We start from the raw sequence: 18,529 nt of genomic DNA, 5'->3' as shown, positions 1-18,529 counted from the left end.
GACGCACAGCGACGCAGGCCTCACGTTTCCTCCTAGCTAGCTCTCCGCTGCATGCAGCGAGCGAACCGGCCATGCGCACGACGCGCGCTATGCGCGCGACGCGGCCAGCTCCACCGGCCACTCCTAACAGCCTAGCTACTACAACTACGTGCTAACTAACTCAGCCATGCATGCAACTAGACGCTGCCCACGCAACGCCCGCCCCGCACTCCTCAGCTCCGGCGCCCGCCGCGCACGTACGCCAACGGGACGCCACTGGTTCCGGCGCCCGGCCACACCCCGCGCGTCCATCTAACTGACACACACACGCACGCACATCATGAGCATGGCTTGCTGCTAACAGTCCCTGGCCACCTTGACTGCTGAGTTCAATATCCTGTGCCGGGCATGATCATGATGCAGACTGCCCAGAGTTATGTTAAGTGCTTGAAGATCGCGGTTGCTAAACTCGCTAGGGGACCGAGGTGCCTTCTTGTCCTATCGCGGCGGGCTCTCGTCTCTCGACCTGTAATCGGGATTCTCCTCGATGTCTTGGCTGTCACGTGGCGTGTCTACCATGTAGCACTCCTGGATGGAGGTCGCCTGCCACGGGCATAAGGACACCGCGGCTAGCGGCCGACTGTCCGCAGACTCGCTGACCTCCTCTAGGTCTTCCATCTCTTCGGTGGCGCCATTAGGCACCTAGGTGAGATCTTTGATATTTGCGATCAGATGGGTGGTGGGTGGGCGAAAAATTCGACTTTCTGTTGTTCCTGGATCAAGCATGACACCAAACCCTGGAAAACCAACTCCCTGCCGGAATCCACGGTGTTCTCCAGATTGCTGAATCTGATGAATCATCCTGAAGCAAAATTCTCGATCTGGCCAAGTGGCTAGTTGAGTCGGCGATGAAGGTGGCGGCGCCGAAGATGAACATCTATCCCAGCACGTAGATTGCGCCAGATCCGATTTGAACATCCATCAAGCCTCTAAGCTCACCTAGCGATTGCGCCAGATCCGATTTGAACATCCATCAAGCCTTTAAGCTCACCTAGCAGGGACAACATGGGCCACCACTATCGGAGACGATTCCGGCAGATCCCTTGGTAGGGTATCCTGGCTAGGCGGTTAGGCTAGATGGTAAGAGCAGCCGAGCTTTTACCCAGGTTCGGGCTCTCATGATCGAGGTAATACCCAACTCCTGCTCTCATATATTGTGATTGGGGTGTGTACAAAGTACAAGTGAACACCAAGGGATTATATTATGTTCTATCGACCAGCTCGGTCCCCCGGCTTATACACACTGGGGGTCCTAGGGTTACAGGTCCTAGTCGGCTACATCGGTGGAGGTAGGGTCTCCCCGGCTATGGTATCTTTGGCTTGTACTACAAGTCTTCCAGAGTCTTACATATAATCGTCAAGGGCCGCCAACGTGGCCCCAGATGAAACTGACCTAGGGGTCGTCAGCCAAGCCCACCAGGCCAGGAATCGACGTCGTGAATGACCCCTATGCCAGGACACCGTCACCCTTTATCAAAAAAATGTGCTTTTTAACATCCATTTTGGTTGCTGAAGATTCTGTTTCATCTGTCATAATCTATCATGAAGATTCTTTTTAAGTTCGGTCCACCATAACCACGCCTCCCATGTCGCCCCCGCTTGGGCGGCATCGGAGGCTCCCTCGAACCCTAGCCAACACCACCCTTAGGCCGATCCCCCTGGTTGCCGCCGCCACCGTCGGTGTCGGTGGCGGCGGTGGTGCCCGTCTCGCCGAAGGCGGGGGGCTAAGGATGCACGCAGCGAAGGTGCATCGGGGCGAATATGCATGGTGGCGAGCGCGTGCGGATGGTGGTTTGTGGAAAAGGCGCGGCGGTGGCAGCGCTGGGGGAGGGCGGATCGGGCGAGGCCGGTCCTCGGCTGCGCCATTTGAGGCGCTACAGCCATGGCGTGCGGTGGCGACAGCGGACCCGGCCCGATCTAGGCCGGCAGGTTGCGGCGGCCATATCGAGCATTGGCCAGACAGTTGTTGTCCCCGGGAGGCGGCGGTGCGGGCCCTTTCGTGTCTAATCTGCGTCGGATCTAGCGAGGTCGGCAGTGGTCTGTTTCGTATTCTCCTCTACAGACGGTTGGTGGCGTGGGGGCTACTGGCTTGGCTTGAATAAAGGTGGTTGGCCCTTTTGTTCTTCGACTTTCCAAATTGTAGATATGCTTCATGCTGGCCTCCTCGATCTGGACGTCGACGAGTTTCGGTCTTCCTCTTAAAGATCTCCGCTAGTGGCGCATGGCACCACTGGATATCTAGATCGAAATTGATCCGGTCAGGCGCGCCCTTCTCTTCGGCCAGAGAGGCTTCATGAGGGCGTGGCGCGAAGCTTCACTGTGTTGCCAGTGCCATGGGACATGCCTAAATATAGATTTCCATGGCATAGACAGTGATGAAGAAAGTCATGGTGGCTGCGATCGGAGGCTTGTAATGGCGGAGAGGAGTTTCGGTTGCGATGAAGACTTGCGGCACATGTTTTTCTGTGTGTCGGGTGTTAAGGACTTGCAGCAGCAGCCTTGGCAGGAGGGGACGGCAACACAGGTGGTGCTTCTTGAGTACCGAGCCATAATTTCCCAGGTGAAAGCCCAAGGTCTGGCCTTCATTGGTTGTACCTGGCAATGGCCATGGAAATCTAGGGTGAAAACTCAAGATCCAACGCTTGTGCATTGTTTCCTTCTTGGAGGTGTCACTTTTGGAGAACCTCTTTTGCGGTCCGGGTGTTATCTTCGATGGTGGTTAGACTGTTGCGATTACGAGTATTTCATCACTACGACACGGTCTTTGTTTTATATTTCTCTCTTTTTTATTTAGTTCTTGGTTGTGTACATCCTTAATGTCTTTCGATATCTGGTTGGTGCAAAGGCAGGGTGCAATTGTTATCTTCACAATATTAATATATTCCCTTGATCAAAAATGAAAATTGGTTCAAGATCACAATCACCTAACTAAATTCAAATTATTCCAAGATTAATTAAAAAGTTGTTTATCCACCAACATAATAATCATCCTGCTCATCTACTAGACCTAAAATCTCATAATCGGACGAACTTATTTGACCATCTCCTCAAGATCACAATCACCTACCTAAATCCACCTAAAATCTCATAATCCATAGTGAAATTTGGTCCAGTATCACAATCACCTAACTAAATTCAAATTGTCGAAGATTAATTAAAGATTATTTTATCCAACTATATAATAATCATCATACTCACCTATTAGACCTAAAATCTCATAATCCACCGAACATCTTTGACTATGTCTTCAAGAACAGAGGTAATCGATGGTGCGGCTTCTGACATATAGCATTAGCAAGGACAAGAAATTGAGATCTCATGGTAAGTTGGATAGGGGTGGGGGTCGATAGCTCGGTGGTTGTCTTTGCAGAGGCCGCGTTTGATGGATTACTTGATTTCCATAGCTTCTTAGGTCTCTCCAAGCTCTGAAGGTAAACTTGGTACCTTTATCTATAACAACCTTCTTGAGAACTTTGTGGAGAGTTAAGATCTGGAAGAGGTTGCTATCAGCCAGTTGGCTCGCAAATGTTTGGTGTTAAGTCTTAATTGGTTGAGGATGGCAAGCTTAGGCAAATGGTCAATTATGACTCAAATAGAATCATGGCCTTGACTTGACATTGGTAAGTAACGGGGCTATAGCAAACTCCATTCCATCCAAAAGAACTCCTTTTGGTCCTGGTATAACTTGGGTACTCCCTAGGTGGATGGAATAAAGTGGTGCCACGAGTTTCTTATAGATTCCACTTGTTCATACCTTCTTGGTTAGGTACACAGATGTGACCCCAAACCAAAGAACTCCTCGCTCGTCTTCTGACAATCCAGGGTTCTCCCTTGATCATTTTCTTGATTTCTTCTATGCTTCTTGATTTAAGTGGGTCTAATCTCGAAGTTAGCGAGATAGCAACTACTGACTAGCTGTACGCAAAATTTCTCGAAGCCTTAATGTAGCACTGGCAAGGGACATGGCTTCCTACTGATGGTATCCACGGCGATGTTGGCCTTATCAGGGTGGTAACAGATACCAAAGTCATAGTGGTCGATTAAATCAACCCATCTTAGTCTCATGTTCAAGTCCGTCTGGCAAAACACAAACGTAAAGCTCTTGCAATCCGTGTAGATCTGAAGAGATTACCTATGAAGTAACGATGTCATGTCTTAAGAGCAAGCACTACTGCTGCTAGATCCAAATCATTGTTAGGGTAGTTCTCTTCATGAGGATGCAGTTGCCTTGATAGATAGGCTATGACTCTTCTTGCATCAAGACAGAACGGAGTCCATGCTTAGATGCCTCACAGTAACTTCAAAACTCTTATGGATGTCCGTGGTGGCTAAGAACGAAACGTTGGTTAACCTCTTCTTGAATTCTCGAAAGCTCTCTTGACACTTGGACATCCATTCAAACTTCTTATCTTTCTTCAACACCGAGGTCATTGGTAATGCTCGAAAACCTTCCACAAATAATATCACAAATATAATCCATCGAACATTTTTGACTATATCCTTCTCTTGTACTCTGAAAAGACTTGTAACTTTCCACATACCATTTAAGAAAACTTTCCACAAACCTTTTCTTCAAGATCACAATCACCTAACTAAATCCAAATTATTTCAAGATAAATTAAAAATCAATTTATCCATCAATATAATAATCATCATGATCATCAACTAGGCCTAAAATCTCAAATCCACCGAACATATTTGAGTACCTCCTCAAGATCACAATCATCTAACTAAATCCATCTAAAATCTCATAGTCCACCATGAAATTCAGTTAAGTGTCACAATCACCTAACTAAATCCAAATTATCCCAAGATAAATTAAAATTCTGTTTATGCACCACTACAATAATCATCATGCACATCAACTACGCCAGAAATCTTATAATCCATTGAACATCTTTGACTATCTCTTCAAAATCACAATTACCTAACTAAATCCGTCTCAAATCTTATAATCACCTAACTAAATCCAAATTGTTTCAAGATAAATTAAAAATCTGTTTATCCACCAATATAATAATCATCATGTTAATCAACAACGCTCAAACTTTTATAATCCACCAAACATATTTGACTATCTCTTCAAAATCACAATCACCTAACTGAATCCACCTAAAATCTCATAATCCTGTGAAATTTGGTTCAAAATCACAATCACCTTACTAAATCCAAATTGTTTCAAGATCAAGTAATGATGTATCCACGAATATAGCAATCGTCATGATTACCTTACCAGACATAGAATCTCATAATCGACCGGATCTTTGAGTATCTCTTCAAGATCACAATCACCTAACTAAATCCACCTAAAATCTCATCTACCGTGAAATTTGCTTCAACATGATCACCAACCAGACCTAAAATCTCATAATCCATCGAGCATCTTTGACTATCTCCATAAAATCACAATCACCTAAGTAAATCCATCTAAAATCCCATAACCCACCTTGAAATTTGGATCAAGATCACAATCACCTAACTAAATCCAAATTGTTCCAAATAAATTAAGGATCTGTTCATGGACCAATATTATAATCAAGCTCATCAACTAAACCTCATAATCCACCAAACAACTTCGGCTACCTCCTCAAGATCACAATCATCTAACTAAATCCACCATGAAATTCGGTTCAATGTCACAATCACCTAACTAAATCCAAATTGTTTCAAAGATAAATTAAAAATTTGTTTATCCACCAATAAAATAATCATCATGCTCATCAACTAGGCCTAAAATCTAATAATCCATTGAACATCTTTGACTATCTCTTCAAAATCACAATTACCTAACTAAATCCACCTATGATCTTATACTTGAAGGAAATATGCCCTAGAGGCAATAATAAAGTATTATATATTTCCTTATATCATGATAAATGTTTATTATTCATGCTAAAATTGTATTAACCGGAAACATAATACGTGTGAATACATAGACAAACAGAGTGTCACTAGTATGCCTCTACTTGACTAGCTCGTTAATCAAAGATGGTTATGTTTCCTAGCCATAGACATGAGTTGTCATTTGATTAACAAGATCACCTCATTAGGAGAATGACGTGATTGACTTGACCCATTCCGTTAGCTTAGCTCCCGATCGTTTAGTATGTTGCTATTGCTTTCTTCATGGCTTATACATGTTCCTCTGACTATGAGATTATGCAACTCCCATTTACCAGAGGAACACTTTGTGTGCTACCAAACGTCACAACGTAAATGGGTGATTATAAAGGTGCTCTACAGGTGTCTCCAAAGGTACTTGTTGGGTTGGCGTATTTTGAGATTAGGATTTGTCACTCCGATTGTCGAAGAGGTATCTCTGGGCCCACTCGGTAATGCACATCACTACAAGCCTTGAGAGCATTGTGACTAATGAGTTAGTTGCGGGATGATGTATTACGGAACGAGTAAAGAGACTTGCCGGTAACGAGATTGAACTAGCTATCGAGATACCGACGATCAAATCTCGGGCAAGTAACATACCGGTGACAAAGGGAACAACGTATGTTGTTATGCGGTCTGACCGATAAAGATCTTCGTAGAATATGTGGGAGCCAATATGGGCATCCAGGTCCCGCTATTGGTTATTGACCGGAGACGTGTCTCGGTCATGTCTACATAGTTCTCGAACCCGTAGGGTCCGCACGCTTAAAGTTACGATGACAGTTTTATTATGAGTTTATGTATGTTGATGTACCGAATGAGTTCGGAGTCCCGGATGAGATCGGGGACATGACGAGGAGTCTCGAAATGGTCGAGACGTAAAGATTGATATATTGGACGACTATATTCGGACTTCGAAAAGGTTCCGAGTGATTCGGGTATTTTTCGGAGTACCGGAGAGTTACGGGAATACGTATTGGGCCTTATTGGGCCATACGGGAAAGAAGGAAAAGGGCCTCAAGGGTGGCCGCACCCCTCTCCTTGGTCTGGTCCAAATTGGACTAGGGAAGGGGGGCGCCCCCTTCCTTCCTTCTCTTTTTCCCTTCCTCTTTTCCTATTCCATATGGGAGGTGGAATCCTACTAGGACTAGGGAGTCCTAGTAGGACTCCACACTTGGTGCGCCCCCTCCTAGGGCCGGCCTCCTCCTCCCTTGCTCCTTTATATACGGGGGCGGGGGGCACCCCAGAAACACAACAATTGATCCTTGAGATCTCTTAGCCGTGTGCGGTGCCCCCTCCACCATATGACACCTCGATAATACCGTTGCGGAGCTTAGGCGAAGCCCTGCGTCGGTGGAACATCATCATCGTCACCACGCCGTCGTGCTGACGAAACTCTCCCTCAACACTCGGCTGGATCGGAGTTCGAGGGACGTCATCGAGCTGAACGTGTGTAGAACTCGGAGGTGTCGTACATTCGGTACTTGATCGGTCGGATCGTGAAGACGTACGACTACATCAACCGTGTTGTGATAACGCTTCCGCTATTGGTCTACGAGGGTACGTGGACAACACTCTCCCCTCTCGTTGCTATGCATCACCATGATCTTGCGTGTGCGTAGGAATTTTTTTGAAATTACTACGTTCTCCAGCAGTGCCATCCGAGCCAGGTTTTATGCGTTGATGCTATGCACGAGTAGAACACAAGTGAGTTGTGGGCGATATAAGTCATATTGCTTACCAGCATGTCATACTTTCGTTCAGCGGTATTGTGAGATGAAGCGGCCCGAACCGACATTACGCGTACGCTTACGCGAGACTGGTTTCACCGTTCGGAGCACTCGTTGCTTAAAGGTGACTGGCGGGTGTCTGTCTCTCTCACTTTAGTTGAACCGAGTGTGGCTACGCCCGGTCCTTGCGAAGATTAAAACAGCACCAACTTGACAAACTATCGTTGTGGTTTTGATGCGTAGGTAAGAACGGTTCTTGTTAAGCCCGTAGCAGCCACGTAAAACTTGCAACAACAAAGTAGAGGACGTCTAACTTGTTTTTGCAGGGCATGTTGTGATGTGATATGGTCAAGACATGATGTGATATAATTTGTTGTATGAGATGATCATGTTTTGTAACCGAGTTATCGGCAACTGGCAGGAGCCATATGGTTGTCGCTTTATTGTATGAGATGCAATCGCCATGTAATAGTTTTACTTTATCACTAAGCGGTAGCGATAGTCGTAAAAGCAAGTAGTTGGCGAGACGACAACGATACTACGATGGAGATCAAGGTGTCGCGCCGGTGACGATGGTGATCATGACGGTGCTTCGGAGATGGAGATCACAAGCACGGTGCTTCGGAGATGGAGATCACAAGCACAAGATGATGATGGCCATATCATATCACTTATATTGATTGCATGTGATGTTAATCCTTTATGCATCTTATCTTGCTTTGTTTGACGGTAGCATTATAAGATGATCCTTCACTAAATTATCAAAGTATAAGTGTTCTCCCTGAGTATGCACCGTTGCGAAAGTTCTTCGTGCTGAGACACCACGTGATGATCGGGTGTGATAGGCTCTACGTTCAAATACAACGGGTGCAAAACAGTTGCACACGCGGAATACTCAGGTTAAACTTGACGAGCCTAGCATATAACAGATATGGCCTCGGAACACGAAGGCCGAAAGGTCGGGCGTGGATCATATAGTAGATATGATCAACATAGTGATGTTCACCATTAAAACTACTCCATCTCACGTGATGATCGGACATGGTTTAGTTGATATGGATCACGTGATCACTTAGAGGATTAGAGGGATGTCTATCTAAGTGGGAGTTCTTAAGTAATATGATTAATTGAACTTAAATTTATCATGAACTTAGTCCTGATAGTATTTTGCAAATTATGTTGTAGATCAATAGCTCGCGTTGTTGCTTCCCTGTTTATTTTTGATATGTTCCTAGAGAAAAATTATGTTGAAAGATGTTAGTAGCAAAGATGCGGATTGGATCCATGATCTGAGGATTATCCTCATTGCTGCACAGAAAAATTATGTCCTTGATGCACCGCTAGGTGACAGACCTATTGCAGGAGCAGATGCAGATGTTATGAACGTTTGGCTAGCTCAATATGATGACTACTTGATAGTTTAGTGCACCATGCTTAACGGCTTAGAATCGGGACTTCAAAGACGTTTTGAACGTCATGGACCATATGAGATGTTTCAGGAGTTGAAGTTAATATTTCAAGCAAATACCCGAGTTGAGAGATATGAAATCTCCAACAAGTTCTATAGCTAAAAGATGGAGGAGAATCGCTCAACTAGTGAGCATGTGCTCAGATTGTCTGGATACTACAATCGCTTGAATCAAGTGGGAGTTTATCTTCCAGATAAAATAGTGATTGACAGGATTCTCTAGTCACCATCACCAAGTTAGTAGAACTTCGTGATGAACTATAGTATGCAAGGGATGACGAAAGTAATTCCCGAGCTCTTCGTGATGCTGAAATCAACGAAGGTAGAAATCAAGAAAAACATCAAGTGTTGATGGTTGACGAGACCACTAGTTTCAAGAAAAGGGCAAAGGTAAGAAGGGGAACTTCAAGAAGAACGGCAAGCAAGTTGCTGCTCAAGTGAAGAAGCCTAAGTCTGGTCCTAAGCCTGAGACTAAGTGCTTCTACTGCAAAGGGTCTGGTCACTGGAAGCGGAACTACCCCAAGTATTTGGTGGATAAGAAGGATGGCAAAGTGAACAAAGATATATTGGATATACATGTTATTGATGTGTACTTACTAGTGTTTATAGAAACCCCTCAGTATTTGATACTGGTTCAGTTGCTAAAGAGTAGTAACTTGAAACGGGACTTGCAGAATAAACAGAGACTAGTAAAAGGCGAGGTGACGATGTATGTTGGAAGTAGTTCCAAGATTGATATGATCATCATCGCACACTCCCTATACTTTCGAGATTAGTGTTGAAACTAAATAAGTGTTATTTGGTGTTTGCGTTGAGCATGAATATGATTTGATCATGTTTTTTGCAATTCGGTTATTCATTTAAGTTAGAGAACAATTGTTGTTCTGTTTACATGAATAAAAACCTTCTATGGTCATACACACCAACGAAAATGGTTTGTTGGATCTCGATCGTAGTGATACACATATTCATAATATTGAAGCCAAAAGATGCAAAGTTAATAATGATAGTGCAACTTATTTGTGGCACTGCCGTTTAGGTCATATTGGTGTAAAGCGCATGAAGAAACTCCATACTGATGGGATTTTGGAATCACTTGATTATGAACCACTTGATGCTTGCGAACCGTGCCTCATGGGCAAGATGACTAAAACGCCGTTCTCCGGAACTATGGAGAGAGCAACAGATTTGTTGAAAATCATACATACAGATGTATGTGGTCCGATGAATATTGAGGCTCGTAGCAGGTATCATTATTTTCTGACCTTCACAGATGATTTGAGCAGATATGGGTATATCTACTTGATGAAACATAAGTCTGAAGCATTTGAAAAGTTCAAAGAATTTCAGAGTGAAGTGGAAAATCATCGTGACAAGAAAATAAGGTTTCTACGATCTGATCGCTGAGACAAATATTTGAGTTACGAGTTTGGTCTTCAATTAAAACAATGTGGAATAGTTTCACAAATTCATGCCACCTGGAACACCACAGTGTAATGGTGTGTCCGAACGTCATAACCGTACTTTATTGGATATAGTGCAATCTATGATGTCTCTTACCAATTTACCACTATCGTTTTGGGGTTATGCATTAGAGACAGTTACATTCACGTTAAATAGGGCACCATCAAAATCCGTTGAGACGACGCCTTATGAACTGAGGTTTGGCAAGAAACCAAAGTTGTCATTTCTTAAAGTTTGGGGTTGCGATGCTTATGTGAAAAAGTTTCATCCTGATAAGCTCAAACCCAAATCGGAGAAATATGTCTTCATAGGATACCCAAAGGAGACAGTTGGGTACACCTTCTATCACAGATCCGAAGGCAAGACATTCGTTGCTAAGAATGGATCCTTTCTAGAGAAGGAGTTTTCTCTCGAAAGAAGTGAGTGAGAGGAAAGTAGAACTTGATGAGGTAACTGTACCTGCTCCCTTATTAGAAAGTAGTTCATCACAGAAATCTGTTACTGTGACTCCTACACCAATTAGTGAGGAAGTTAATGATGATGATCATATAAACTTCAGATCAAGTTACTACCAAACCTCGTAGGTAAAACCAAAGTGAGATCCACACCAGAGTGGTATGGTAATCCTGTTCTGGAGGTCATGTTATTTGACCATGACGAACCTACGAACTATGAGGAAGCGATGATGAGCCCAGATTCCGCAAAATGGCTTGAGGCCATGAAATCTGAGATGAGATCCATATATGAGAACAAAGTATGGACTTTGATTGACTTGCCCAATGATCGGCGAGCCATTGAGATTAAATGGATCTTCAAGAGGAAGACGGACGCTGATAGTAGTGTCACTATCTACAAAGCTAGAATTGTCGCAAAAGGTTTTCGACAAGTTCAAGATGTTGACTACGATGAGAGATTCTCACTCGTATCTATGCTTAAGTCTGTCCGAATCATGTTAGCAATTGCCGCATTTTATGAAATCTGGCAAATGGATAAACAAAACTGCATTCCTTAATGGATTTATTAAAGAAGAGTTGTATATGATGCAACCAGGAGGTTTTGTCAATCCTAAAAGTGCTAACAAAATATGCAAGCTCCAGCGATCCATCAATGGACTGGTGCAAGCATCTCGGAGTTGGAATATATGCTTTGATAAGTTGATCAAAGCATATAGTTGTATACAGACTTGCGGTGAAGCCTGTATTTACAAGAAAGAGAGTGGGAGCACTACAGCATTTCTGATAAGTATATGTGAATGACATATTGTTAATCAGAAATAATGTAGAATTATTCTGCAAGCATAAAGGAGTGTTTGAAAGGAGTTTTTCTAAGATAGACCTCGGTGAAGCTGCTTACATATTGAGCATCAAGATCTATGGAGATAGATGAAGACGCTTGATAAGTTTTTCAATGAGTACATACCTTAACAAGATTTTGAAGTAGTTCAAAATAGAACAGTCAAAGAAAGAGTTCTTGCCTGTGTTACAAGGTGTGAAATTGAGTAAAGACTCAAAGCCCGACCGCGGCAGAAGATAGAAAGAGAATGAAAGTCATTCCCTATGCCTTGGCCATAGGTTCTATAAAGTATGCCATGCTGTGTACCAGATCTATTGTATACCCTACACTGATTTTGGCAAGGGAGTACAATAGTGATCTAGGAGTAGATCACTGGACAGCGGTCAAAATTATCCTTAGTGGAATAAGGAAATGTTTCTCGATTATGGAAGTGACAAAAGGTTCGTCGTAAAGGGTTACGTCGATGCAAGTTTTGACACTAAATCTAGATGACTCTAAGTCTCGGTCTAGATACATATTGAAAGTGGGAGCAATTAGCTAGAGTAGCTCCGTGCAGAGCATTGTAGACATAGAAATTTGCAAAATACTTACGGATCTGAATGTGACAGACCCGTTGACTAAAATTATCTCACAATCAAAACATGATCACACCTTAGTACTCTTTGGGTGTTAATCACATAGCGATGTGAACTAGATTATTGACTCTAGTAAACCCTTTGAGTGTTGGTCACATAGAGATGTGAACTATGGGTGTTAATCACATGGTGATGTGAATTATTGATGTTAAATCACATGGCGATGTGAACTAGATTATTGACTCTAGTGCAAGTGGGAGACTGAAGGAAATATGCCCTAGAGGCAATAATAAAGTATTATATATTTCCTTATATCATGATAAATGTTTATTATTCATGCTAGAATTGTATTAACCGGAAACATAATACATGTGTGAATACATAGACAAACAGAGTGTCACTAGTATGCCTCTATTTGACTAGCTCGTTAATCAAAGATGGTTATGTTTCCTAGCCATAGACATGAGTTGTCATTTGATTAACGAGATCACCTCATTAGGAGAATGACGTGATTGACTTGACCCATTCCGTTAGCTTAGCTCCCGATCGTTTAGTATGTTGCTATTGCTTTCTTCATGACTTATACATGTTCCTCTGACTATGAGATTATGCAACTCCCGTTTACCGGAGGAACACTTTGTGTGCTACTAAACGTCACAACGTAAATGGGTGATTATAAAGGTGCTCTACAGGTGTCTCCAAAGGTACTTGTTGGGTTGGCGTATTTTGAGATTAGGATTTGTCACTCCGATTGTCGGAGAGGTATCTCTGGGCCCACTCGGTAATGCACATCACTATAAGCCTTGCAAGCATTGTGACTAATGAGTTAGTTGCGGGATGATATATTACGGAACGAGTAAAGAGACTTGTCGGTAACGAGATTGAACTAGGTATCGAGATACCGACGATCAAATCTCGGGCAAGTAACATACCGGTGACAAAGGGAACAACGTATGTTGTTATGCGGTCTGACCGATAAAGATCTTCGTAGAATATGTGGGAGCCAATATGGGCATCCAGGTCCCGCTATTGGTTATTGACCGGAGACGTGTCTCGGTCATGTCTACATAGTTCTCGAACCCGTAGGGTCCGCACGCTTAAAGTTACGATGACAGTTTTATTATGAGTTTATGTATGTTGATGTACCGAATGAGTTCGGAGTCCCGGATGAGATCGGGGACATGACGAGGAGTCTCGAAATGGTCGAGACGTAAAGATTGATATATTGGACGACTATATTCGGACTTCGAAAAGGTTCCGAGTGATTCGGGTATTTTTCGGAGTACCGGAGAGTTACGGGAATACGTATTGGGCCTTATTGGGCCATACGGGAAAGAAGGAAAAGGGCCTCAAGGGTGGCCGCACCCCTCTCCTTGGTCTGGTCCAAATTGGACTAGGGAAGGGGGGCGCCCCCTTCCTTCCTTCTCTTTTTCCCTTCCTCTTTTCCTATTCCATATGGGAGGTGGAATCCTACTAGGACTAGGGAGTCCTAGTAGGACTCCACACTTGGTGCGCCCCCTTCTAGGGCAGGCCTCCTCCTCCCTTGCTCCTTTATATACAGGGGCAGGGGACACCCCAGAAACACAACAATTGATCCTTGAGATCTCTTAGCCGTATGCGGTGCCCCCCTCCACCATATTACACCTCGATAATACCGTTGCGGAGCTTAGGCGAAGCCCTGCGTCGGTGGAACATCATCATCGTCACCACGCCGTCGTGCTGACGAAACTCTCCCTCAACACTCGGCTGGATCGGAGTTCGAGGGACGTCATCGAGCTGAACGTGTGTAGAACTCGGAGGTGCCGTACGTTCGGTACTTGATCGGTCGGATCGTGAAGACGTACGACTACATCAACCGCGTTGTGATAACGCTTCCGCTATCGGTCTACGAGGGTACGTGGACAACACTCTCCCCTCTCATTGCTATGCATCACCATGATCTTGCGTGTGCGTAGAATTTTTTTTGAAATTACTACGTTCTCCAACAATACTCACCTAACTAAATCCAAGCTATTTCAAGGATAAATTAAAAATATGTTTATCCTCCAATATAATAATCATCATGTTAATCAACAAGGCCTAAAATCTTAAAATCCAACGAATATATTTTTGACTATCTCTTCAAGATCACAATCACCTAACTGAATCCATCTAAAATCTCATAATCCACCGTAAAATTTGGTTCACAATCACCTAACTAAATTCAAATTGTTTCAAGATTATTTAATGATGTGCTTAACAATCATCATGATTACCTACCAGACCTAGAATCTCATAATCACTGTCTCCTCAAGATCACAGTCACCTACCTAAATCCACCTAAAATATCATCTACCATAAATTTGCTTCAACATGATCACCAACCTGACCTAAAATCTCATACTCCACCGAGCATCTTTGACTATCTCCTTAAAATCGCTATCACCTAACTAAATCCATCTAAAATCCCATAGTCGATCGTGAACTTTGGGTCACGAACACAATCACCTAAATCTAAATTGTTCCAAAATAAATTAAAGATCTGTTATCCACCAATACAATAATCATCAAGCTCATCAACTCGACCTAAAATCTCATAATGCATCGAACAACTTTGACTACCTTCTCAAGATCACAATCATCTAACAAAATTCACCTAAAATCTCATAATCCACCATAAATTCAAATAGGTTTATGCACCAATATAATATAATCATGCTCATCAACTAGGCCTAAAATCATATAATCCACCAAACATCTTTGACTATCTCTTCAAAATCACAATCACCTAACTAAATCCACCTAAAATCTCATAATACACAGTGAAATTTAGTTTAAAATCACAATTACCTAAATGAATCCAAATAGTAAGATTAATTAATGATTGCTTATCCACTTATATCATCATGATCACCACCAGACCTAAAATCTCATAATCGATTGGGCATCGTTGACTATCTTCTCAAGATCACAACCACATAACAAAATCCATCTAAAATCTCATATTCCACCATGAAATTTGGGTCAAGATCACAATCACCTATCTAAATCCAATTTTTTCAAGATAAATTAGAGATTGGTTTATCCACCAATATAACAATCACATTGATTATCAATAAGGCCTATAATCTCATAATTCACCGAACATCTTTGACTATCTCCTTAAGATCACAGTCACCTAACTAAATCCACCTAAAATCCCATAATCTCCTAACCAATGTTGAAGTGTATATGTGAATTACCCAGCCCTTTCCATCAATTAGGACTTTTGGTTGCGTTGAGTTGACTAGTGAATGAAGCCATTTAGTATCAGAGGTAAGGTCTGCCTTTCACAATTTATTTAAAAATTGCTCCTGCCCTGCCCCCGTCTTGTCCACGTATAAACCTCTCAATCCATATCTCTGAGTCTATCCACATGTTGACATCCCACGTCATACGTGAAAGGTGGTGTTGATGTGTTTATGTGGGTTACCTAGCCTTGTCGACTAGTTCGAACTTTCGATTGTGTTGGCTAGTGCATGAAGCTTAACAACTAAATCAAAATTATTCCAAGCTAAATTAAAAATCTGTTTATTCACCAATATATCATCATGCTCATTAACTAGGCCTAAAATCTTATAATCCATCGAAGATATTTGACTATCATCATGCGCATTAACTAGGCCAAAAATCTTATAATCCATCAAAGATATTTGACTCTCTCTCTTCAAGATCACAATCACCAAACTAGATCCACCTAAAATACCATAATCCATCGTAAAGTTTGGTTCAAAATCACAATCACCTAACTAAATCCAAATTGATTCAAGACTAATTAAAGATGCGCATAATCCACCAAGCATCGTTGACTATCTCCTCAAGATCACAATCACCTAACTAAATCCACCTAAAATCTCATCTGCTGAGAAAGTTGCTTTAACATGATCACCAATCAGACCTAAAATCTCATAGTCAATTGAGCATCTTTGTCTATCACCTTAAAATTAAAATCACCTAATTAAATCCATCTAAAATCCCATAATCCACCATGAAAACTTGGGTCAAGATCACAATCACCTAAGTAAATCTAAATTGTTTTAAGATCGATTAAAGATCTATTTATCCACCAATACAATAATCATCATGCTCATCAACTAGAACTAAAATCTAATAATCCAATGAACAACTTTGACTATCTTCTCAAGATCACAATCACCCAACTAAATACATCTAAAATCTCATAGTCCATCGAACAACTTTGACTATCTTCTCAAAATCGCAATCACCTAACTAAATCCAAATTATTTTAATATGTTAACTAATTATTTGCTTATCCACCAATATAGCAATCAACACAATAACCAATCAGACCTAAAATCACATAATCCACCGAGCATCTTCGACTATCTCCTCAAGATCACAATAACTTAACTAAATTCATTTAAAATCTCATAATCCATTGTGAAATTTGGGTCAAGATCACAATCACGTAACTAAATCCAAATTCTTCCATGACAAATTAAAGACCTGTTTATCCATCAATTGACCAATATAATAATCATCATGCTCGTCAACTAGACCTAAAATCTCATAACCCACTAAACATCTTTGATTGCCTCCTCAAGATCACAATCACCTAACTAAATTCACCTAAATCTCATAATCCATCCTGAAATTGGGTTCACAATTATCCAAATTCAAATTATACTAAATCCACTTAAAATCTCATAATCCGTCGGGAAATTCGATTCAAGGTCACAATCACCTAACTAAATCCAAATTGTTCAAAGATAAAAATATGTTTATCCACCAATATAATAATCATCATGCTCATCAACTAGGCCTAAAGTTTTATAATCTAGCAAACATCTTTGACTATCTCCTCAAGATTAGAATCGTCTAACTGAATCCACCTAAAATCTCATAATCCATCATAAAATTCGGTTCAAGGTCACAACGACATAACCAAATTCAAATTGTTCCAAGATTAATTAATGATCTTCTTATCTACCAATACAACCAGACCTAAAATCAGATATTTCACCAAGCATCTTTAACTATCTCCTCAAGATCACAATCACTTAACTAAATACACATAAAATCTCATAATCCATCGTGATTTTTGATTCAAAATCATAAACTAAATCCAAATTTTTTCAAGACAAGTTAAATAACTGCTTAGCCATGAATATAATAATCATCTTGATTACCTACAAGACTTAAAATCTCATAATCCATCAAATATCCTTGACTATCTCCCCAGGATCACAACCACCTAGTTAAATTCCCCTAAAATCTCTAAATCCACTCTAGAGCTCAATTCAACATCACGACTAACTACTTAATCCAAATTGTTCCAAGATAAATTAAAAAACGGTTTATCCATAAATATGATAATAATCATCATGCTCATCAACTATACCTAAAATCTCATAATCCATGAAAGATTTTTTTACTATCTCCTAAGGAACACAATCACCTAACTAAATCCACCTAAAATCTCATAATCCATCGTGGAATTTGGTTCAAGATCACAACCACCTAACAAAATCCAAATTGTTCCTAATAATCATCATGCTCATCAACTAGACCTAAAATTTGATAATCCACCGAATAGCTTTGATTATCTCCTCAAGATCACATTTGTTGGTAACCAATGGGTGTAGTCCTATTGTTAGAAAAAAGGGGTATTAAGAATGTCAAAGGGGTGTGTCAATATCTAGCACATAGGGCATAGCTAAGCTAAGCCCAAGCTAATTTTACTTAGCATATCAATACTAGTAAACAATACTTTATGCATGAAAAATAATTCTAAGTGTGTAATGCAAATATGGGTTTAGCATGATCAAAGTAGGTTGCTTGCCTCGCTCCGCAAAGTCTTCAATGTTTTTGGTCACTCCTCGAACATCCTTGAATCTTCCAAAAATAAGGTTTTCTACTAGCCAGAATTTTTTTAACACACAATCAATAAACAATACATGCAAAGGGCTCCAAATTTATAAAAATAGTATCATTGGAAGGAGGGAAATTTTAGATGAATTTAGGAAAAAGAATCAAATGATATGAAATTGTAGTTGTTTAAATATGACTAGCAAAATGCCCATGCGGTGCAACGAAAA

Source organism: Triticum aestivum, chromosome 5D, assembly GCF_018294505.1.
Source record: "Triticum aestivum cultivar Chinese Spring chromosome 5D, IWGSC CS RefSeq v2.1, whole genome shotgun sequence".
Taxonomy (NCBI): Eukaryota; Viridiplantae; Streptophyta; class Magnoliopsida; order Poales; family Poaceae; genus Triticum; species Triticum aestivum.
Note: the sequence above shows the minus strand (reverse complement) of the source record.